The 25,158-nt window shown below is 44.3% G+C and overlaps 1 protein-coding gene across 1 annotated transcript in view; it reads left to right on the top strand.

The window, feature by feature from the left end:
• IFT74 (intraflagellar transport 74) overlaps window positions 1-25,158 on the top strand; it is a 1,698,810-nt gene that overhangs the window by 1,267,865 nt on the left and 405,787 nt on the right. The window lies entirely within an intron of this gene.

Below are 25,158 nucleotides of genomic sequence, written 5' to 3'. Positions count from 1 at the left end.
AGAAAGTATTTTGAAGTTTATTTTTATTGTTGCACATTGCCCTTTTTAAAGAAAGCTTATTTAAAACTGACCGTTAAATAAATAATAATTTTACTAGAAAACCTTGAGTGTAAGTGTTATTTGAATACTTGTATTGGTGGATTTGGATGCTACAGCTCTACACCTCACATTTACCCCTCTTGAGATAAGTCTGGCTGCTGAGTCACGCTACCAACTTGTGTAGTACAGATCTATACCATTAGGTGGGTTACCTAATACCAAGAGGACAAGGGTTGTGTAGTCTCCCAAAGGGTTACTTCATCAGTTCTTACCTTACAGCGGTTACTGCAAAAAATTGAGAAAAAAACAAAAAGAGGGCGGGCAGAGCCACACAAATCTAAAATAGTTTAAATATGCTGTATAATGTATTGTGGGGCACTACAACAACCCAATTAGTACAATCTGGTATACCAGAGCCAACACAAAATGATTGGGGCTAGAGAAGCCTCAATGTCATGTGCTCACAGGATGAGTGCAGACCAATGCACCATAACCAATTAATCCACATGAAGCAAAGAATAAACAAGACTTGATACTACTTGGGGTGGGAGTGAGCCACTCCAACCCCTGCAACGAGGTGACAATTACGCTGAAGAGGTTGAGACACTCAGCCCGCGCCCTCGTCTGGGGTCAGAGGGGTCCATCACTCCCCCCACCCCACCGACGCTTTGAAGTCCACGCTGCCTTTGGGGAGTGCTCGCAGGGAGTGTGGAAACGGAGGCCCGCTTGCAGCCCCCCCAAACAGCTACCATTCCCCAGAGGGACAAGGGCCGCTTATTGGTGAAGCCCTCTCTAATAAATAAATTCCTCCCATACTAAATCAGGAGTGGTACGCCCCCTGACCAGCAGGACCCCACTGCAACTCAAACATTCAGAGGGTTGGGCCTCCAATATCGGGGCGTGTGCCTTCCTCTGGGGCTGTGGCCAGTGGGAAAAACAGAAGTTTTTAAGGCCCCATCCCGGGAAGAGAGGAGCAGGGGTTCCAGGATCATCAGAACTCCAGAAAGGGGAAAGCCCCAAAGGGGGACGGCAGCCGGGACAGGTGGAAAATAGTGGAGGAACTGACGACTTGCGGGGTGAGTACTAGACAGACCTCATCCCGAGCGACCCCCCGGCAGAGAAACCCCAGACACAAGGACAAGTGCCCACTACAGAGACAGGAGCAACGAGACGGCAGTCCAGGAGTAAACATAGAACCGAAGACACAAACTACCCGAAGGAGAATGGCCCGTCTGCTCTCTGACTTGGCAGCCCCAGTGTGGTGTAGGCCCCCGACATAGGGGCATGTGCCCGCCACAGGGATAGAAGATCGACCCCGAGTACAGGAAGTGTCCAGACGTTGAGTTCGCCCACCCCACCAAAGGAGTTGGATTCATCCAAAGAGGCGACGGACCCTAAAGGTGAGATCAGGGGGTGACACGCATACAGCAGTGTCAATGTACACGACATAAGGCAGAAATTGGCAACATACAGGTATACTCCACGGTGCACCAAACAAGAGTTTCCTCATAAGTTCATGATGGCGACTTCAGGGACCGACGCTGCAGAAACCAAGGGAGACGTAGCAGCCCTGCTGGAAGAAATCAAGAACATGAGGGCGGATATTGGCGGGAAGGTCGACAAAATCACACAGAGGATCGATAAGATGGAGGAGAGGCTCGATGGGGTTGAGAACAACCAGCACCTTGAGACGCAAATTGATCAGAGAATAACCAAAATAGAGTCCTGAGAAGAAGAATTCTGCCTAAAGATGGACGCTTTGGAAAATCACGAATGGCGGAACAACCTCAGACTCTTCGGCATTCCGGATAGGGAAGGGGAGTCTGAACAGGACCTGAAAAGGACACTCCATGCAATCATGAAACTCCTATTTGGAGATGACTCCATTGATGAACCAAAGGTTGAAAGGATACATAGAGCAGGGGGAGCTGCTGGGGGCCCGAAGACTGTCCTTGTTTGGTTCCATAACTACAGCTGCAGGGCCAGAATCCTGGAAAAATCCAAACGTAGTGGTCCAGTTACTTTCGACACAGCGAGAGTGACGATCTTTCAAGACCTGTCATCATTGACCTTGGCTCTGAGATGGATGTGCATGCCCCTCACCAAGTGGCTAAAGGAGTGAGGAGATTGCTATAGATGGGGCTACCCATTTTCTCTCACATTTGAACTAGACAGTCGTAAGGAGTGGCTGAGAACAGAGAGAGATATAAGAAACTGCATGACTGAGCTTCTAGGCAATCAGGAAGACGGGCAGAACCAAGATGGCAGGCGAGATACCGACCACATACCATGGCGCCTTCAAGGACCGAGACGAAGACACATTCCAGTCTCCAGGAAATACAGGAGAATGAATGCCTCCCCAGGGGCAGACACCTGAAAGACCTCGGGATCTTAGGTGCACTGACCTGAAGGAATGCAGTGGCCCTCATAATGCTGAAAATTAACGGGGCAGAACTGTATTTGAGCTTATGGGGTTTCACCCCAAGGTAGAACTATACTGGGAGCGCTCCTGAAGTGCTAGGAGCAGGTTAGACCCTCAGACATTCTGGAAAGTCATTGGACCAGGGTAAACATGTTGGCAGAAATGCTGCGCTCTATGTTGGGGCCCAGACTTCAAGTGGTTACGATAACAAGGGGCTGCAGCGGCTCTAGAGAATCCAGGTACTCGGGGAGGGGGCAGAGACTCACCCTGGAGCCTACTGGTCCTAGTGATAAATCCGCTATTGAGGCACATTCTTTTTTTGTGAGTTGGAAAAACCTGGGGGGGTTGTGTGATGATTTGGGGGCAGGGAGGTGGAGGGGACTAAACGCTAATGAGGTTGTTTTGTGAAGGGACCCGCTGGTGGTCCGAACTTGGCTTGGTGACATTAACTGAGCAGTATCAGACACCCTCATGGGGGGGCGATGGGGGAGGGGAAAGGGTAGGGACGGGATATCCTTCACACATGACTCTAGTGGTGATCTGTATGCAGAATTACGCGCTTGGCCGCTGAGACCCTTCAAAGGGTCGACAAATACATTAAGGAAGAAATGGTGGTGGATCTAGACCCTCAATGAGTCAACCTCCTCAGGGTGGGACTTGATGTGCTGTTTCTGCAGGAAACCAAATATGCACGTGGGGAGGAATGTAGGATCCTGGGCCCGAGAGTGGGGGTAGAATATTGTGGCTCAGTTTGCCTGAGGAAGGCGGGAGTCGGGATTCGCATTAGGAGGGGATTAAATATTGAGGTGAGCAAGATATGGGCATATGTGGAAGGCAGAGCTCTCATGATTGTGGGTACCGCGCAGAAAGCCACCTTCACACTGGCTACGGTGTATGCCCCCAACATGGGTCAAACCCGATTCCTGCAGAGGATGCTCCCAAAAATAATGTTGGAGGCCTCCAGGCATGTAATCTTGGGGGGAGATTTCAATCTCTGGGCAGACCCCAAAGTAGGCAGGCAAGTGGGTAACCCGCACACGCGAGACCTGCTAGATGGAGGGCGGGCTGGGGTCGTGGAAATTCTAGAGGTATATAGGCTACGAAACACATGGCTGGGCTTTCACCCGAATGAGAAAGGATACACCTTTTGCTGGGAAGCCCATGGCACCTTTACCAGGATCAACTATCTTTATATCACGGGCGACCTGTCGGAGGTGGCGACGGGTTCTGAGATCTCGCCAATTACATGCTTCGGCCATGGCATGGTCACGGTTCACTTGAATTGGGCAGACCTTCCACGCAAGGCCTCAAAATCGAAGTGTAATGAGACATTGTGCAAAGACCCGGGCTTCCAAACTGAGATGGAAGGGGGAAATAAGGGAATACTTCAGAACAAATAATACGGGAGACATAGCAAAGACAATGGTGTGGGAAGTAGGAAAGCAACATGGCGAGGGTACCTGATTAGAGAGGGGGCCAGTAAAGAGAAAGAGAGGACTCTAATAGAATGTAAACTGAGAAAAGAGATAGCCCACCTGGATAGAGTAGCACAGAACGCCACAGAAGGGAGGGAAAGCAAGATCCAAGAGTCCAAACAGAAGAGAGAGGAGCTCCGGATTCTATAGGAAGGCCAGATAGTTCGGAAATTACAGCTTCTCAAACAGAAGTTTTACGAGAAGGGAGACAAGGCGGACGCATTGTTGGCCGCCACACTACGGGGACAACGTGCCGAGAAATCGGTGGCGTCCATAGAGGGGGAGGGAGGTGCCTAGAACTCAGAGATAGAGGACATTGCAGTAGCATTCACAACATTCTATGAGACCCTGTACAAATCCGAAGCAGGCCAAGTGCGGGTGAGAATAGATGAATATTTGGAGAACGTAGAGATGCCGGAACACTCCCGTGAGGAGGCAGACAAATTGGATGCCGTGATCACCACAGAGGAAATCAAGAGGGCCGTGAAGAGGCTGTCCCTAGCAAAAGCCCTAGGGAAGGATGGTTACACGGCAGGCTTTTATAAGTATTTTCTTTCTTCTCTACTCCCTTTCATGGTTGAACTGTTCAATGATATTTTTCAGACGGGTATAGCCCCTGACTCTTTTCTCGCAGGCGCTCATTACGGTGATTCCCAAGGAGGGCAGGGTCCCCAAATAGTGTGGATCCTACTGCCCCATATCGCTATTAAACATCGATGCCAAGATTTATACAAGGGTACTTGCAGCGAGACTTGAAACAAACATGCCTCGTCTGATACACCAAGACCAGGTCGTTTTCATAATTGGGAGACAAGGTGCAGATACAATGAGGAAGACACTGCACTTGATCCATGAGTCACGGAACATGGAAGTGGACCCGGTCCTTTTCTCTGTAGACACGGAGAAGGCGTTTGATAGGGTGGAATGGGATTTTCTAGAGACGGTGCTGAGGAAAGTGGGACTGGGCACTAGGTTCCGTAGGGGAGTGAAGGCCGTGCACACGTCCCCCAATGCCTCAGTCGCCGTTAATGGAGAGTACTCCCGATGGTTTGACCTGGGTAGAGGAACGCGGCAGGGCTGCCCCCTTTCGGCAATATTATTTGCCCTCTGCCTCAAACCCCTGGCCCAGAGACTCAGGGGAGACCCACAGGTAGAAGGACTCAAGGTGGGCGGGAGAGAATACAAGGTGGCTCTATATGCAGACAATCTGCTTTTACACGTACTAAACCTCTGACATCCATATCTAGAGAAATCCATATGATTGAACAATACGGGGAACTGTCTGGCTTCAAGATCAATCGAGCCAAGTCAATTCTATTTCCACTGCAGAGATCCGACCAAGGGGAGACGGGTAAATTTGCCCCACTAGGCCTAATGATGGGAGGTGACACCCTTCGCTATCTGGGGATACATTTAACGAAGGAACTAAATTCCCTGTATGACGCCAACTTTCCTCTTCTCCTCTCAAACTTCCGGGCGGACCTAGAGAAATAGCAGAAACTCACTATATCCTGGCTTGGGAGGCTTAACGCCGTGAAGATGGTGTATCTACCTAGATTTTTATACCCATTCCAAATGCTCCCGATCCGAGTTCCGAAAGCCTGTTTCGCTGAAGTCAAAAGGGCAATCCTGAGATTTCTGTAGCAAGGAAAGAAGGCTAGAGTGTCATACGGGATCCTAACTTTGCCCAAAGAAAAGGATGGTGTTGGCCTTCCAGATCTACAGAAATACTACGAGCCAGCACAGCTGAGAGTTCTTGTCCCCCACCTCAGAGGGCAGAAAGGACCCCAATGGATAGGCTTAGACAACTTCAACTTGGCCCCAGCCACGGTAGCGGAATGGTTATGGGTCCCAAGAAACAAGCTCATACGTAGAATCAGGGACCACCCGATACTAGGTACCATATGGAAGATTTGGCGGGCAGGGGTAGATATGCAAGTGATCACATCATGGCCATCCCCCCTGAGTCACATTTGGGCGCCAGGGGTCCATGAAGACATCCCTAATCATGAAAGATTCCAACCCTGGTTTGAGGCGGGTCTCAAAAGAATAGGTCAACTCTGGAGGGAGGGCAAATTTGTTACGATCGTAGAACTGGAAGAGGCATTGGAGATAGGCCCCCTGCCGGTTTTTCCATTCCTTCAGCTCAAGGGAATGTTTATGAGGGACAAACGGAAAGAGAAGATTCAGAGAGACGTCACCACCTTTGAAGAGTTCCTAGACAAAAGGAGAGATTCCAAGGGCCTAATCTCCGCCATGTATAGAGCTTTGATAGCTGCTGGGAGAGGGTCAACGGTAGAACTGAGGCTCCGATGGGAAAAAGATTGCGGATCAGAAATTGATCCCGACCTATCGGGGAAAATATGCAAAGGAGCCATGCAGATATCGAACGCGAGCCAGTACAAACTGCATGCCATCAAACTGTTAAACAGAGGGCAATATGACCCATATAGACTGTCGAAGATGTTTCAGGTGACGAGTCCCCTGTGCTGGCGCCAATGTGGTTAGAGAGACGATTATTGGCATGTGGGGTGGGGATGCCCTCATATTAAGGTGTTTTGAGATGAGGTCTTGGGATGGATCAGGGAACTGGATGGGGTCCAACACAACACAGGACCTTTCCTCATATTATTTGGGTTGGAGGAATGTGAGGGCGAGCTTAGGAGATTGACGGGGGTGGCAGCGTCGCTCCGGTTGGCCGCTCTGGCTTGTCTGGTGATGCAATGGAAAGGGACTAAAGTGCCGGGAAAGAAAGAATGGATAAATGTTGCCACCAATATTTGTACAATGGAAAGGATAACTGCAGCCCTTCATGGGAGAGCTGCTCCAAATGAACTGCTGTGGGGTGGATTCATGAATAAGTATATGACAAATGACTAAGAGATTATATCCCATAAAGATCAAGGACTCAGACTTTAACAGCTTACTGCCCACATCCGGAGAAGACCACCCTACATCTGAGAGGTGTCTCACCCAAGTAGGCTTATAAAGCAAATCAGATTGGGCCTCAAGCAGGTGGCTAAAACCCCTAATGTTAACACTTGAATAAGCTGTCCACACACCACTGCCAAGTGAACAACGGGAGATGAAAAATTCATGAGGAGACTCTGTTCCGTGGAGGGGAGGGAAAGTGGGAGGGGTGTTGCAATGTAGGTAATGTTGGACTGTTCGGGGATGGGAAGGGAGCAATAAGTTGACATTCATATTATATCCCAAACAATGTTTTTTTTGTAATGTGTGCACTGTTTTTGAAAACTTTAATAAAATTGAATGAAAAAAAAATTAACAAATCTTGGATGACTATCTGGCAAAATATACCACAGAATTAAAATATAAAAAGCTGAAAAAATGTATTGGAGATGAAAATTGCTCCAAGAATAAAAGGATATACACTTTTCAGAAACAACATGATTTGATAACACCTAGCAAACTAGTATAATGGAAAGAAGTAATACCAACTGTATTAATCTCATCACCAGCATCTTCTTAGACTGAGATACAGATCAAGAAGCTATCCAAAATTTAACCCTGACCGAAGTACAATGCCTTTTTTAGAAGAACTAAGAAGGTACAAGAAGGGTACCAGACTCAACTACCTGCAAACAGATACCTACAATGCAGGAAGGAACAATCCTGCAGAACCAAGTACTTCGAATTTACCAAGATACACAAAAGAGGGAAGAGGGGATACATTGAGAAACCCAAACACAGTCACATCAGGGATGCAAACAAGATCCCAACCTAACAAGGAACGAAACAAATAGATCTGCTCATGAACCTTTCAAATCTCATTATGAGTGACGATCTCAAATAAGCATTAAATAAAGGCCTATCATGTAGCCTGACAAACCACTATGATTACTTCCAAACAAACTTGGACATTGCCAAATTCTGCAGATGACTCAAATTAAAGAAATTCTTTGAGATGTCACCAAAAAGACCTGCATATGGAGAGCAATCACCTATCCCATCGGAATTAACTGTAGAACTATCCAAACACACAGTAAATCTACTCAATCTTAAAGGTGTAGAAGAAGCCTACACATTGGAACAGTTCACTAAAAAAAGAACAAAATATATTTTTTAAATTGGCAGAGGAAACTAACCTCAAACCCCATTCCACTTTTGTCCCCTCTCTACCACTCTCTACCACCAGACAATATAGTAGATCTTTTCAACAAAGCAGATCTAAGAAAAATAAATCTAACCAATCAGAAATAGAAAATTCATCAAAACCTAACATTTAAAGAGAGAGAGAAGCATTTAACACATTGGAAAAGAACCTCAACTACATTGTCAAACCAACGGACAACGGCAGTAAAATAGTAATTATATATAAGGCAGACTATGTAAAAGAAGCACACCATCACTTAAATAACAGACGTTGCTATAAGAAGCTGATAGCCAATCCTCTTCCAAAACTACTATCACAATGGAGAACAATGAGCAGGAATTGGTGTGATAAGGGGTTACTGAATGATGATGAGTACAATTTTATGAATGTACATTTTATAATAATGGCGACTATTTATTTCATACCCAAAATACATAAGAAAGACTTAAGATTCCCACCATGCAGACCCATCATTAATGGAATAGGATCATTGACAGAGAGAATATCAGCATACATCCATGTGCCCCTGCAACCTCTAGCCTAAAATGTGCCATCATACATCAAAGACACCACTCATGTAATCCAACAACTATATTCCATTACATGGCATACCAACTATAGATTTGTAACATTGTATGTAACATCTTTATATACTAATATTCAACATCAGAAAGGCATTGTAACAATTACATATTTTCTCAAAACAAGATCAGTCTCCTATTACGAGCAAAATCAGATGCTATTATCCATTCTTGAATTTACCCTGACTAACAACATTTTCTGCTTTGATGGTCAACTCTATCAGCAATGACAATGCACCGCAATGGGGGTGCAAAATGCACCAGCTCACACCAACCTTTTCATGGACAACTACGAAATAGCGCATGCCTGGACACATTCAGTCTTTACCGACACCATCGACATCATCTATTGGGGTCGGTTTATAGATGACATTTTACTCATTTGAAATGGAAATCCGCATTCTTTACTTCAATATGTCAACTATCGTAACACTAACATAACACTCACCATGAAACAAAGCACAGAAAGAATATGTTTCTTGGATCTGGAACTCTATGTAAGCAACATCACTATACAGACAACACTCTACAAAAAACCCTCAGCAGGTAACAGTACACTGCATGCCAAAAACAACCATCCGAAACACATCATACACAACATACCGTGTGGAGAAATCCTCAGGATCAAATGGCATTGCAGTGACCAATCAGAATTTGAAAAACACACATGCAACAAAATGAAATTTAAAGAGAGAGGATATCAAAACAAGATTTTACAAAAAGCAGAAAATCAAGCAAAACTCAAAGAGAGACCGGAATGATTGAGAATTGAGGACTTGGACACACATGCCATTAACAACAAAATCAGATTCATGACTACTTACATTACTAAAGCTTATACCATAAGAAAAATGTTGAAAAAACATTGGAACATACTACAACTAGACAGCATCCTAATCATATTTCTGGTTCCATAACCTACCGGAAGGCCAAAACAATCAATAACCAAATCAGTCCTAGCTACATGAAATCCAGTAAGAAAAACAATACCTTGGAATGCATGTGGAATCTTCCCACAGTAATAGGAAACTACAAAATGTGGCAACTGCAAAATCTGCCCCTACATAATGAATGGCAAAACCAAAATAGACCTCCCAAACGGACCACAAAAAAGAATGTATCAGTTCATTAAATGCAATACCAAACATGCTATCTATACCATGCCTATGTAACACGTGGTATATTGAGAGCACCATATGCAGCTTACAAACCAGGATAATGGAACATCTCAGAGCAATTCACAACAAAGATATTCGATATCCACTAGCAACCCACTTCAATACAGAACACCCCAACGAGAAATCAGAATTTATCAATTGTGTGGGATTAGAAAGAATGGACGTGTCACCCAGAGGTGGCAATAGAGAATTGTTATTGCACCAAAAATAATCTAAATGGATCAATATCATGGACACATGTTTTTCTGGCCTCAATCAAGATAACAAATTATACACTCACCTGTGATTTCCCTTGTTGGGACACCTTGAACTCAAATGTCGTGAATTGGACATCCTATAATAATTATTATTTTCTTATGTGCGATTCTCCATTTATTATAGCACATATCTGCTGTATAGCGGCATTATGAAGAATATTACTTGTGCCTTAAATCAGGATAACAGTGTAAGACTAACATCTGTTTTTGTTAAATGTAAGCACCCATTGATGTAAAAATAGGTTATCCATATAATGGCAACATCCAACAACTGATCTATACATGACCCAGGTATACAAAAATGTCATCCTTATACTGCCGCACTAACGGTACACTCTTATTATTATAGCTCCAATAAGAAATGCACAACGAACATTCCTTAAAGGCATGGTCTAGTAAAAAATGTTATTGTCCCTACGGGTCGGCCATGTTTTTTTAAGCCTAAGTGGCTCGATTTTAGAAAACTTTCCTATGGACCTTACCCGAGTTTTCGTCCATTAAACGCACGCGAAAACAAGCACCAGGGAGCCGCCATTTTCTGATAATCCTATCTTTTCCCCCATCGCCCTGGCTGACCTGCTTTTGCGGCACTAAATCAATTACCCCGCCCCTGAGCCTGACATTATCAAAACATTCATATTCCCCGCCTCTCTCCGTGACGTTACTTTGCTGCGTAGGCAAACGCGCCCAGTCGTCTTCTGCGCGACTCCACACAGAACCCGGAAACCAACACAGATCAACTCACAACACAGCGCGCCACAATTCGGAATATGAAACTGTACTTTAAAATGAAACAGCAACACGGTACATTTGGTAAAGTACATTTATTTGACATTAAATGTTTAGAGAATATTCAGCAATTGCCATATGAACTCCAAAAGCCATTTATTTTCTTTTATCTGTATCCGCAATAACTGTTCCATTTCATCTTGAGTCACGCGCTGTTCCTTTATGGTACACAGGGTGTTCATTTTCGTAAAAAGAATCACTTTGGAAGCACGGTGAACCGCAAGGCTGTTCCATCAACTAGGCACTAGTCCAGCGTAAAGGTTGATATGTTGCTTCTAGCCACTAGTACAGCGTAAGGGCATGTGGGCCCTTGGCGATCGTCCCATAATATGGTGATCGTGCTCCAGTTGTTGACACGAAGCTGCAGGTGTCTGCTGAAGAATCCATCCGCCGGTGTCTCAAACAGATGGCAGTAGCAGAATGGGATCAAATACCTGTTATGAAAACAAAAAAATTATAATTAGTCTCGCTAGCCGAACTTCATTAATATTACTCATTTTATTTATTACGGCCGATCAGAAACTATTTGCTTGCAAGGATAGTTCAATGGAGTATGTTCGTCTCTAAAATCAATGCGAAAAGTAACGAGATAAATAGAGGCCAACACACAATGATAAACGACAGTTAGTCTACATGCGTGAGGAATGATATGATATATGATATGGCATTTGTAACGCGCCTATACACAAGTGTTTCTAGGCGTGACGAGGCAGGTGGGGAACAAGGGCAGACAGACAACGATCCTACTAGGCCAGGTGTCTTTCTGATCGCGCATGGGGAAGGGCTGTACATGGTTAGTTGAATACAAATTAAATAATAGGGCCAGCTGGTGGCAAGTGCAAGGTAAATGCCGGGAGAAGGGGCTGAAGGATACAGAGACAGTCCCGTAGTGCAGGTAGGCAGTGCAGGGAAAAGTGGCTGGGCCAAGGACCGAGATCAGTGAGACCAGTGGACCTGCATGCCCATGTGCCCACTACGAACACGTTTTACTTGCTTTTCCTAGCTCTTCATTCATTCATTTATTCATGCATCCATTCATTAAATCTTCATTCCGGTATAAAAGCGTGTAAAGATTTACTTACATTATATTCGAAATTTCCATTGTGTCTCTTCGTAATGCAGTCTGTAAAACGGACCGTGCTCTTGACAACGATTTTTCGTATACTGAACTAAACTGAAACTCGGTCTAGTTTCTGAATTTTCTGCCTTATCGTCTCTTACGTTATTGCGCACTCCCTTCAAATGTAATTCTTTCGGCATGGTCCCTGTCTCAAGGTCAAAAAACAATAGACCCTTATACTTCCAGTGCGACTTGTGAGCCTCATCTGGGCGCTGTCCTTCGCATTCTTTATTTGCAACATCACGTAGTATAGGCATCTGTGAGAACTTGAAGTTTAGAATCCGTCTATGTAGTGTGCCTCAATGTGCAAATGCGAACTGGCTTCTCTTCCAAATGCCACGGCCCGCTTGGCTGGCGCGTTCTAAGTGCCCCAATTTTGTCGTTGTTGTCTGCGAGCTTTGCAGCCCAAATTGAGACATTTAATTTTTTGCGGAAGGTCAGGGAAAGTATAAAGTACCACAGGAGTTGAGTTAAAAGTGAGATTTATTGTTTGTTTTATTATTTGCAATACGCAAGCCTCCCCTCCGTTAACAGTGCGCAGCATTTACATTTACATGAGATGAGACATGAGAAAAATATATACATACACATATGTGAGGTGAATAGAGAGAATTCACAGATGGCACCCAGCTTGTTCGCCACCCATGATGGTGAAGGTAGGGGTTAGGTTTACAGGTACACTGTACAATAACATTTATTTACAAAAAGACAATTGTATTGCAATTATTTAAACCGGGATTTGTACTTCACAATCAGCTGTGCTTCGGGTGGGCATGGCACATTCGCAATGTTCGGTGGCAATGGATCACTGCTCTGCACAGAAACGTCCAAAATTCCATATCTGTGCTTCTCTAACACAGCAACAATAAGGCCTTTCACAAAGTCGAACTGCATTTCATCATAGACTGGTTTGATCACCCATTGCTTACTTCGTTTTGAAAACACCTTAGTGTAGCGAGGCATCCTTACTTTACCCCTAGTCCTAGATTGTTCACGTCCGACATTGCTGTTATGGGCCAAGACCGCTAGTAGAGTGCAATGTTTCATGCCCCGAAAGCTAAAATCAAGCGCTTTGGCCTGTACTTTAGGCACATATTGTGGAACACCTCCAAATCTCCTGTGTGACAGAATTCTGTCAGTCCTCTCAAATATCTTGATAGAGTTTTGTCGAAAACAATCTTCTCAATGGCTTTGTGTGTCGGTGAAGATGGAATCAACCACTTCTTCTTCCGTGCCTCCTCTAGGGACAAAGGGCCATGTTCACATTGGTGGAAATGTTCATTTGCTGTCCAGCGGTGAACGTTGGTACAGTGTGGTGCATCAGTGACTGCCATTTTTCAAGTAGTATTTCCACTGACCCCTCACAAGTTTTTAAGCTCCACCAAAGATGGTTGGTGATAGAATGTGACCACTGCAAAATACTTTCAAAACCTTTTTTTTCCCCTGCTGCCGAGATTTTCTTATTGATTGATTTAGCAAGATGCCATACGTCAAATTGATGTTTAATATGTGGGAACTGCTCTCTCATTGTCTTGGCAATTGAAATGTGCCTATCCGTGGCTATGAGGTCGAGTTGCATTCCCCTTGATTGTAGATATTCCACTGATTTTATAAATCCTAGTTTCTCCATGGCCACTGACGATGTACATTGTGTTACCTGCACGACCACTGAACTCACAATTTTCTTACTATCCATGTCCTGAAAGTGGTAGGTGCAGTACTTGGCAGAAAATCCAGGGCTGTCGCACTGTCCATCGCCGGCTAGCCTGAATCGTTTGCCTTCGAATGTACTTGCTAGAGACAATTGTTCAATTTTCCAAGCATCACTAATGGCCGGAAACAGATAATCACGTTGGTATATGTAGTACAGCGCTTTAGAAATGAAATGGAGTCCCACAAACTGAAAGAAAGCCTCTAACTTTCTAAAACTGGAGCCACTAAAAAGTGATGCAGCTGCACACAGTAGATTGCCTGCTGGCAGTTTCCCCAGCATCGGTTGTGCAGACCATGAGAACCTATGATTTAATCTACAGGCAGCATTTATTTTGACGTTACTGCCTTTTATTTGACGAGTCACATTAATCAATGGCTTCCCACATACTTTCCCTCTAATGGAATGCACACATTTCAGCATACTTATAATTTCCATCAAACAACTGTCGAATACAATGTATTTGCTCTCTTTCATTAGACTGTCATCCTGCGTCAACGTTGTTTCGGCCTGTGACGTTGTGGAGATTTCAACACATTGGAAAGTAATATCGCTGATATCAAGTTCTGATGCGTCTACGGATGCTGCGGCTGGTTCATTCTCTGTCATTTCGACATCTATTACTTCAACATTGATGGGAGAACACAACAATGTCGACAGGTTTTTTGGTGGCAAATTTTTGGCGGGTGTAGATTGTGTAAATTGATCTGCAACTACTTCAGAGCTATCTTCAATGTATTCAATAACATCTTCTTGTGGTGGTGCGGTCGCACTGTAGCTATGGTCCAATGCTACTTTGCTGTAGTCTCCAAACACAGTTAATTCATGTTCTGGCCATTGGACATGAGCATCTCGAGTCTGAACACGCCTCGCCTCAATTAATAGTTCCTCCATAGTGTACACGGTCTGGCAAGCCACATCTCTCATTCGCTTCACTGTCTGTGTGTGTATAGTTCTGACACCCACGGGTAACTGGAGGAGAGATTGGAAAAGGGATGTTCAGTTTAAACACAAGATGGAGTGTAGTAGAATTGACTGGAAAAAAACATAAAATAGTCCCCAGCACAAATTTTTTTTTAAAGTTATGAACTGTTTGTAACTAACCTTTTTTTGTTTTTTTTTCTTTGCAACTTTTTTGACTCGACCTTCAACATCTGCACGCTGTAGCTCCGATTCGTTTCGCATGTCCTCCCTTCCTCTTGCGCTGCAACGACTATATTTTCTGTATCCGCATAGACAGCACGGAATGAGGCTCCATCGTCTCCCTGAAACATAGTACTTTCATTACTATGTATCAAAATATTGTTAGCATAAAACACACGTGAGGACGAACACACAGGTACATCTCAATAGCCAAACATGATTTAAACATTGTGTGCAACAATCAAACGACAAGTATTCGACCAGTGATCTATTTCGATGGAACTGTCAGTATCCATACCTCTGGCTCTGCATGGACTGCCATGAATGGTTGTATTGGAGAGGAGGCATCCGCATCTCCCTGAAACACAGTACTTGCATTAGTATGCTTTTCAATATTGGAAACACAACACACACTTGGGGTCGACGGCACAGGTACATATAAAGAGATAACCACAAATGATGCATTGTCCAAAAGAATCAAGGAAAATCCAAATATGATCACATTTCATCGACTTATTTCAACGATTCCTTTACATCTGCATCATCTAAATGAGATGTTGTGATTGTGGTGGAAGCTCCGTAGTCTCCCTGAAACACAGTACTTGGATTAGTATGGTTTTCAATATTGGAAACATAACACACACTTGGGGTCGAACGCACAGGTACATATAAAGAGATAACCGCAAATGATGCATTGTCCAAAAGAATCAAGGAAAATCTAAATATGATCACATTTCATCGACTTATTTCTCGGATTTATTTACATCTGCATCATCTAAATTGGATGTTGTGATTGTAGTGGAAGCTTCTTCGTCTCCCTGAAACACAGCACTTGCGTTAATAGGGAAGAAAGTATAGCAAATGGAATCACGTTATATGATCACGCATGATGGAGCTGTCATTATCCATACCTCTTGCTGCTGAAGAATATCTATGGATGTTGCAAATGTAGTGCGCACTTCCGAAAGCTGTTGTGCCGATTCGTATACGCATGGTCCCGCTTCCACTTCCCCTGGATTTACTTGAATGTCAGGCTCTGCATCAAGTGCAGGGGTTGACGCTCCATCAACTGCCTGAAACATAGTACTTGCATTAGTGAGGATTGCAATAGTGAAAACATAACACACACCTGGGGTCTTCAGCACAGGTACATATCAATGGCTAACCACGAATGAAACATTGTGTAGAACAATCAAACTACAAGAATTCCAGCTCTGATGATGACGCTCGATGGAGCTGTCAGTGTCCATACCTCCTGCTGTTGAAGAACATCTAGAAATGTTGTAGATGTGGCGGAGGCTTCAGCATCTCCCTGAAAGACTTGCATTAGTATGGATAACACTAATTATAACTGAAAACAAACACCAGTGGACGATAACTAAGGTGTATATCAATTGGAAAGCACTAACCAAACATTTGGTAAAATGATTACACGATAAAATAAAAATATTACTTGACATGCATAAAACAAGTCTGTAGCGGATTAGCCTAGTAAGATTACCTGATACGCGCTAGAAGTGGTTGATAACTGCGACCACGTCAAGGATGTAGAATGTTCTTGCTTCAGATTCAAGGGATAGTCAAGAAGTTGTAAAGGTAAATTAATGATTGATAATGAAATGCCAATATTAAAAAGAGCCATGTAAGGCGACAGAATACTTGTAAAATGCTCAATACAGCACAGTTCCCTGTTCCCATATGTATACATTGCGTTTGTGGGTTATGAAATCCAAAAAGAATATATTGGTAAATGTCATTATTCAAAAAACTATACACTCATATCAATATCGAAATTATTACAAGGGATAGAACACCTACAATATCAATTAATCCGTTCAGATACCTACACACTACCGCAAGGCCTAAAGCTAAATCCGGACACTTGACTCACCGGTGGCGGAATGTGGACGAATAGAGTGGGAATAGCGTTTTCGAGCAATTTCCGTGTCGTTCGCCGTTTATTCTTCTTTGTTACCCAAGATGTTGTGTACATGTCCAAGGAAAAGTGCCGGCTGCAGATGCGGTATCGATCACCCCTCTTGTCCTGTAAGACTTGTTGGACTCTACTTTCCAGCTCATCCAGTGGATATCCGCAATGTCTGACCCATTCTCTTATTCGATCAACAGTTTTCGGGAATACATGCATTGTAGTGCCTTCAGATTTATCATGGGTCTTCGAAGGGCAACCGCTAATCGAACAGGCAGGCATTGTTGATAAATCTGAAAAGTAAATATCGACATTATTATACAATCTTCAAGAATAAAGATTTGATACAAAAGTAAATGAATCATACAATGATCAATGCAAGGTTTGTTTTGGTCGCAGGAACTATACCAGTTCATTATGTGCGGCTTAGTATTTGCATAAGTTGCAGAAATGTATAAATGATGTGACTAAAAACTGAACATGTGACTCATCCCTTGGATGTTCTGTATTGCACGAGAAGGAAACATGCTTACATTATAGACTGGACCCCCGAAGGGTGCAATTCGATGACAATAGACACAGATGAAAATAAATAGATCTATTGATAGCATAGCAATGGAAACTCAAGTCAATAGCAATGAGACCAATGAACCTAGCACTATTGTGTACTCAACTCGCAAATAGATAGAAATTTAAAAATCTGCGAAATATGACTAGGATACATGGCCTTACCTTGACCAACAAACAGTTGGATTCAGCAAGCAGAGCAGTATGTTGCAGGAGAATAGGTGGGTGGCCACAGGTAGCACACTGATGGGTTTGCTCTAAGCCAAGGTTGTCCAACATACGGCCCGCGGGCCACAATGCGGCCCTCCGTGCCATTTCATGTGGCCCGCGAGGCTGAACAAACAAAGAAAGGAAATCCAAACAAACAAGCTGGCATGGGTTCCACCTTCACACTTCTGTTCCAACCCAGCCCAGCATCACACCGGGGACCAAGCGAGGCCTGGTAAATTTTTCTTTCTATGTTTATTTTTTTTTAAAAATACACGGCCCAGTTTATTTATATATTTGTTCAATGTTTGTCGGGTCCGTGGACACGACTAATTTATTTATTTCCGCAATGTTGGGCCCACACAACATTGCGGAAATAAATTAATCGGGTCCACACACCCGACAAGCATTACATAAATAAATAAACGGTGCCGTGCGTGGCGAGGCACTGTTACTGCCTCTGGTGCCGCCTGCAAAGGGGCACCAGAGGCAGTAACAGGCCACGGCACAGTTTGTTTATTTATTTGTTTGATGTTTGTCGGGTCCGTAGACCCGACTAACTTATTTATTTCCGCAATGTTGGGCCCGACCAACATTGCAGAAATAAATAAATTAATCGGGTCCACGGACCCGACAAACATCAAACAAATAAATAAACTGTGCCGTGGCCTGTTACTGCCTCTCTGGTGCCCCTATTGCAGGGGGCACCTGAGGCAGTAACAGTGCCTCGCCACGCACGGCACCGTTGGATGAGCACTGTTGCTGCCTCTGGTGTCCCCTGGAAGGGGGCACCAGAGGCAGTTACAGGCCCAGTGCATTTTTTCCCCCAGAATGTTTGTCGGGTCAGTGGACCCGAATTCTGTGCCGTGGCGTGGGGCTGTTACTGCGTCTGGTGCCCCCGACCAACATTGCGGAGATAAATTAATCGGGTCCAGGGACCCGATAAACATTGAATGAATAAATAAACCAGGCCGTGTGTTGATGAGCACTGTTACTGCCTCTGGTGCCCCCTGCAAAGGGGCACCAGAGGCAGTAACAGGCCACGGCCCCGTTTATTTATTTATTTAATTGTTTGCCGTGGACCAGATTAATTTATTTATTTCCGCAATGTTGGTTGGACCCAACATTGTGGAAATAAAATAATTAATCGGGTCCACGGACCCGACAAACATTGAATACATAAATAAATAAACCTGGCCGTGATTGGATGAGCACTGTTACTACCTCTGGTGCCCCCTGGAAGGGAGCACCAGAGGCAGTTACAGGCCCAGTGCATTTGTTCGGACCCGAATTCTGTGCCGCGGGGGCTGTTACTGCCTCTGGTGCCCCCTGCAAGAGGGCACCAGAAGCAGTAACAGGCCATGGCCCCGTTTATTTATTTATTTGTTAATTGTTTGTCGGATCCGTGGACCCGATAAATGTATTTATTTCCGCAATGTTGGTTGGACCTTACATTGCGGAAATAAATAAATTAATCAGGTCCACGGACCCGACAAACATTGAATACATAAATAAATAAACCTGGCCGTGATTGGATGAGCACTCTTGCTGCCTCTGGTGCCCCCCGAAAGGGGGCACCAGAGGCAGTTACAGGCCCACTGCATTTTTTCCCCAGATTGTTTGTCGGGTCCGTGGACCCGAATTCTGTGCCATGGCGTGGGGCTGTTACTGCGTCTGGTGCCCCCGACCAACATTGCGGAAATAAATTAATCGGGTCAACGGACCCGACAAACATTGAATGAATAAATAAATAAACCAGGCCGTGCGTGGCGGAGCACAGTTACTACCTCTGGTGCCCCCTGGAAGGGGCACCAGAGGCAGTAACAGGCCACGGCCCAGTTTATTTATTAGTTCCACGTTTGTCGGTATTTGTGACAGATCCAGAATTGTGCTTTGTGAATGTGGTGCACTGCTATTTTGGTGCACGTGCCTATTTGTGGTCATACCCTGGTTCTTGGGGGCATGGCCTCCCGCGCCCCTTTAGAAATGTTGGGAGTTTTCAGCAATGTGTGTATTAGTGGCAAATGGGGACATGCATTAAGATTGATGGGCTGCAGCTGTGCGAACCTTAGAAGGCTGAAGTGAAGATAATCCCAGCCTCATTCCTCACTCTTTCTTACTCTCCTCCCTCCTAATCCCCAGTCTCACTCTCCCTCCAGCTCTTTACTGCTAGGAGGTTATTGCCTGTTAGTGCTCCCTTGCCTCTGGATTAGGTTTGCCCCACCTAGGAGTAATTGTTCAAGACCCCAGAGCTTAAAGGCAAGGCATACTACACGTGTTAAGCCTTTTCCTTTCACCCTGCTTCGCGTTCCTGCTTGCAATCTCAACAGCTACATGTATGCCATGAAAAGCAGGCATGAAGACAAGGCTGCTTAACTGAGTGGATTACAGGGTTCAATGTACGCCTTGCTTTTGCGCCCCAAATTAACACTTATGAAATATACCTTGCTAATAATGCAACACCATTGCACGTGAATTAGTGTTATTTCTGTGTGCTAAAAGGGCCATTCAAAAAAGTGAACCCAATCGGCTAAACAAACCATCCTCTCACTGGGAACAAGCCACACCTGGAACAAACTACCAGTGATGGGGAGGGGACAGCACATAAAGAACAGATACAGCAGAGCCTCACTTGTCCAGCTCCATACAAGGAGCAGGACCTTGTTCGCGATATAGCAGGCAGCTACAAAGAATCCTGCCACAGCCACAACTGGGGCCACAGCACCATCCCTCATCCCCCTAACAAGCGGTCCATCACCCTTCCATGCAGCCCCCCAAAAGGAAGCCCACCAGAAAGGCGTACAGGTCCACAAGTGAGCGTTAAATTGAGCCCGAAAACCAGACTGGAACATCTGTCTCCTTGCCTGTTGAGGTTTCTTGTGCCACAAGCACAGGCAGCATCAATCATTAACAAAGAAGTAATGATTGTGTATTACAGAGATAAGCTGGCATATGTATTGGGCACACTGCACATGCTCAGGCAGCATCAAACATGCTTTGTACAGGACAATGCTGTCCTAAATTGGGAACAACCAGCATAGACATGTTGCTACAGAGGCATATTTTGGGCACAACCAGCATGACAATGTGTTATATCATTGACAGTGCTGTATTACACTGTGGACACATTGATCATTAAAATGTGTTGTGTTCTACAATGTTCTTGTCTGCTGTTGGTGACATGGAATGTACATGTTCCCCTTTAGAACTGATTTTAAATATATGGCTTTTTGGCCACTTTTCCTGCTGTAAAATGCACCATTTCAGCACCATATTTAGAAAAAAATCTTCGGGGGGGGGGTGGCGGAAACCCTCCCTAGATTGTTATAGCTCCCTCGTTACGCTCGGTCGCCTCCACCGTTTCACATCACACACTGGTGGAAGAAATGACGACAAACTAACCTTTGATCACTGTCCCGGACACATCTTTGGGACTGCATGGCTATCACTGCCTGTGATGCCATTGTGTCAAAGGACACACACCATCGATTTTGAATATACTGCTTTGGGTGAGGGTGTTGACTTTTGGCTCGCCGGCCCACCGGGTGAGAAAAAGTTCATGCTTCGGCCCCACATTCAAAAAGGTTGGTCAAGCCTGCTCTAAGCGGTCACAGAAGTTCACGGATAGCACGACGACGAGCAGATTAGCGTAGATCTCAGTGGTTGCCAGGTAACACGTTCAGGAGTTGACTTGCAAAGCACAAAGATGTTCTCATGAGACAGATCAAGTGGTTTATAAAGTATTAGAAACAGGGGTGTGTTTGTGAATGAATGACGTATGTATGTCGTGGTCTTAGGGGGGCGGCCTGCTTCAAGGGGAGGCCTGGCTGGAGACACGGGGTCTGAGGAGGCCATGTGACCGATGGCCCCTTGACGTGGGACACCTTTTGAAGTGTACATGTAGTTTGGCACCTTGGCCTTTCGCATCTGACAGCCCCCCATGCCAGCACGCATCCACCGGCGCGAACCGCCTTTATATCAATATATAGTATATCGTCTTTAAATCAATGATAGTATATCGTTGCTTATCAATAACAAATACCACATACCGGTGATTCTTGTGAGCACAGACCCACACTTCAACCGGTGTATTATAGTGGTCAAGACCCAAGGCCTGTATAATCCAATGGTAATTGTTAGTATAGACATATGTGTGACTTTTATAGAGACATAACCCACTGAAAGACTTTGAACAAGTGTTATTTAGTGCATGCATTATCGAGAATATGTTATGTTGGCTTAGATAGATAGTGACCACCCTGCTTCACAGCGACCAGACCTTCACCCATTCGGAGCACAGATGTCTGACGTCCATCCGTGAATGGAGACACACTTGATTCATTTAAAAAATCGAAACAACCGTTGTTAAAATATATGTGGTGTTTTATTTTGTATCTTATTTTGATGACACAAAAATACAAGACTTTAAACATTGTACAGTTCAGGTTGCAGCACAGCGAGAGAAAATCCCCTGTACTGACCGCTGTCACTCGGGAACGTTTCTCTAATGGCACGAACGGCACAGGCGGGTATCACTCTTCGAACGCGGTGCCCAAGCCTCCCGTGGAGCCACCATGTAAAGGAACGATAGGCCACCAGCCTGTACCACCTGTGAAAAGGAATGAAAAAAACTGTTTTTAAATGACCAAGATAAGTTTAATAAACGTTTGTTTTCAATGACAATTCTTGTAACTAATGGCATTCTGCACGGACAAATGCTATCTAGACAATGCACACTATTGAACGACTTACATGCGTTACAATGATATGTAGATGTAATTTTGCATATAGTAGAAGAACATGAAATAGGAGTGGCATGACAAGCAGAGTATACTTACTCGTTACTTGGATTACGAGGACGAACAGTTGCGTGAAGTTTGTGCATAAGCACCATCATTATTCTCAACACGGCCCGTGTGAGGCAGGATGCCCTGAAGTCTGGCAGCTCGGTGATGCATTGCGGTCGTGGCTCGCCTTCCGAAATGTAGGCCAAGCATCCCAAGTTTTCTCGGCAGCAGCAGTTCTCGTCCTCAGTTGGCATTAGCTCGCACCGATTGCATGTGCACCAGGTGGAGACGCCGTCCATTCAACTAGGCCCAAGCTCTTCATCTGTTGATTCGTCCTGCCAACTGCCGTCCGAATCCCCATTGTTTTCGCGTGCTTCCCTTTCCAGTAGTTCCTCCTCTGTATACTCGGGCTCGTACATGTAGGGCATTATTGTAGCCATTGTGTGTTAAACAAACTAAAATAATTTATAGCGGTGGTACTGGTATCTGTTCACACGGGCTACAAGCGGCGAAGGTAGCTGACCAGAGCACTGAAACGAGTCACAGAATACTCAAAGTAACACAGAGAGAGGAATGGAATCGAAAATCTGCTGCTGTGTGTTGTGAAACGGTCTGTTTATACTTATTGAGGAAAGAGGCGTCCTGCCATTTCCATGGCGACACGTCATTAGCTGAAGCGCAGCGAATGTTGACACGAGACGTGCTTTGGCGTTGGGAAATGGGCGGTACGAGTCTGCTGATGACAGGCTCAGGGGCGGGGAATTGATTTAGTGCCGCAAAAGCAGGTCAGCCAGGGCGATGGGGGAAAAGATAGGATTATCAGTAAATAGCGGCTCCCTGTGCTTGTTTTCGCGTGCGTTTAATGGACGAAAACTCGATTAAGGTCCATAGGAAAGTTTTCTAAAATCGAGCCACTTCGGCTTAAAAAAACATGGCCGACCCGTAGGGACAATAAACATTTTTACTAGACCATGCCTTTAAGCTCTTTTTGGCTGCATCACAAAGTAGTCACTGCACGTATGAGTGCAGTGACATTATTATGCATGTACAAACATTTAATGTAATCGAAGACCCAAGTAATCACAACTGAGCCCTAGTTGATAAATGCAAGTTGTTGCAACAACAATTATTTAGACACTTATTCACATAAATGTATATACAAATTTAAAACATGGCCGACATGTACACCAGTGCGGTGATGTCATTGCGTTCCTACTAGTTTGCCATGACCTCACACACGTAAACAAATACAGGCGGCCATCTTAGAATGATGAATCCACTAGGATCAGCGTTCTAGGATCCCGTTTTAAGGCTGAACTATTATATTCAGTCCAACATTCTTAAGGTAAAGAATATTTTCATCTCTGCTCTAAACTTTAATCATCTTAAACATCCAAATACAACTTACATATGACCTGACACATAGTATTTATCCATACAGGGTCACCTATCTTAAAAGAAGAAAATCCCTTCTAAGTATGTTATCAATAAGGAACCTTGAGGATGAGTTGGCACCAGCATAACTACAATCTTAGTTGGAATACTTATTCCAGCATGACCAACTTTAAACAGTACAATCTATCTTATTGCTGACCAGATGTTTGTTTGATTTTATATTAGATATAAATACAATCTTCCAATGCCAATAACTGGCTGAGATACTTTACAAACAATCAAGACATTAGAATATTATATTTTTTTCACCCCCTCCTGATGAGCCACAACAACCAAATGGTGAAACATGTGTAGAGGACCTTCATTATGTTTAAATAATAGGAACCAGAGGACTTTCAATATGTTTGAACAATAGGAATTATTGTGCATGAGGAACTGAATACTGTGTATGAACAGTCTTTAAGAGGGATTATTTCTTTTTGTTTGAATAATAAACAACAAATCTTGTAAATCAGAAAATACCTCTTCGCCTTCATTTTTCTCTTTGAGGAACATACCACACACCTGATATGTTAATTAAATTTTACTGGTGCAGAAGCCTTGCTCCACCTCTAGTATACTAAAAAGTGTGTTGAGAACTTTGAAAGAAAGCTACATAGCTTACCAGAATACTGTTGTACACGTTATATTGAATTTAGAGTGTAAGGGTCAGTTTAGGATTTTTGGACAAAGCACGGAGGATGCTGCTTTGTTGAACATACTAACCCAGACGTTCTTTGTTTTGTTGAGGCAGGGAAACCCTCTTAGGATTATGGATAGATAGGATTTCTCCCAACCCTTTTTATTTTCTGCAAATAAGTCTATAATTCAAACGTAACATGCCATTGTGTCTGAGTCTTACTCTTTATCCCTTACAGCAGGTTTTACTTACGGAGTTCAACACCAGAGTGGGCTCAGATACTATTTTCCCTGAGCATACCAAGTTGGACGTTGTCTGCTGCATTAAAGCATATAAAGTGGCCTCAGCCCCCCTTTGCAATGCCCACAGAGGGCAGTTGCTCACAGCAATAGGAACAACTCACAATGCTGTTACCTCCCCTGCTCTTGCTCATTGGATGTCTTGGACTCGAACTCGAGCTGGGATAGATAAAAGTTACTTTGGTGCACCCACTGCCAGAAGGGTAATGGCTTCTTAGTGGCTGTGTGTTTGTAAGATATCATGAAGGTGGCAGTATGGCCCAGTAAATCAGACTCTACAGATTTGTTTTCTCAAGTTTATCAAACCGCTGACTTTGTTGGTGGTGTGTGAGCTGTAAACAAGCAGAAGACTCGCCTCCAGTGCTGCCATAGAATTACAATTTTCAAGAATAACATTGAGAATTTTAGTTTCTGTTCGACATGGAGTAGAGCATCATCACACCCAGAATAACTAAAATGAGTGCTAAA

The sequence above is a fragment of the Ambystoma mexicanum genome, chromosome 6q, assembly GCF_040938575.1.
Source record: "Ambystoma mexicanum isolate Mex_15411 chromosome 6q, UKY_AmexF1_1, whole genome shotgun sequence".
NCBI lineage: Eukaryota > Metazoa > Chordata > Amphibia > Caudata > Ambystomatidae > Ambystoma > Ambystoma mexicanum.
The sequence above is the reverse complement of the archived record's forward strand: the minus strand, read 5'-3'. Positions and strand labels throughout refer to the sequence as shown.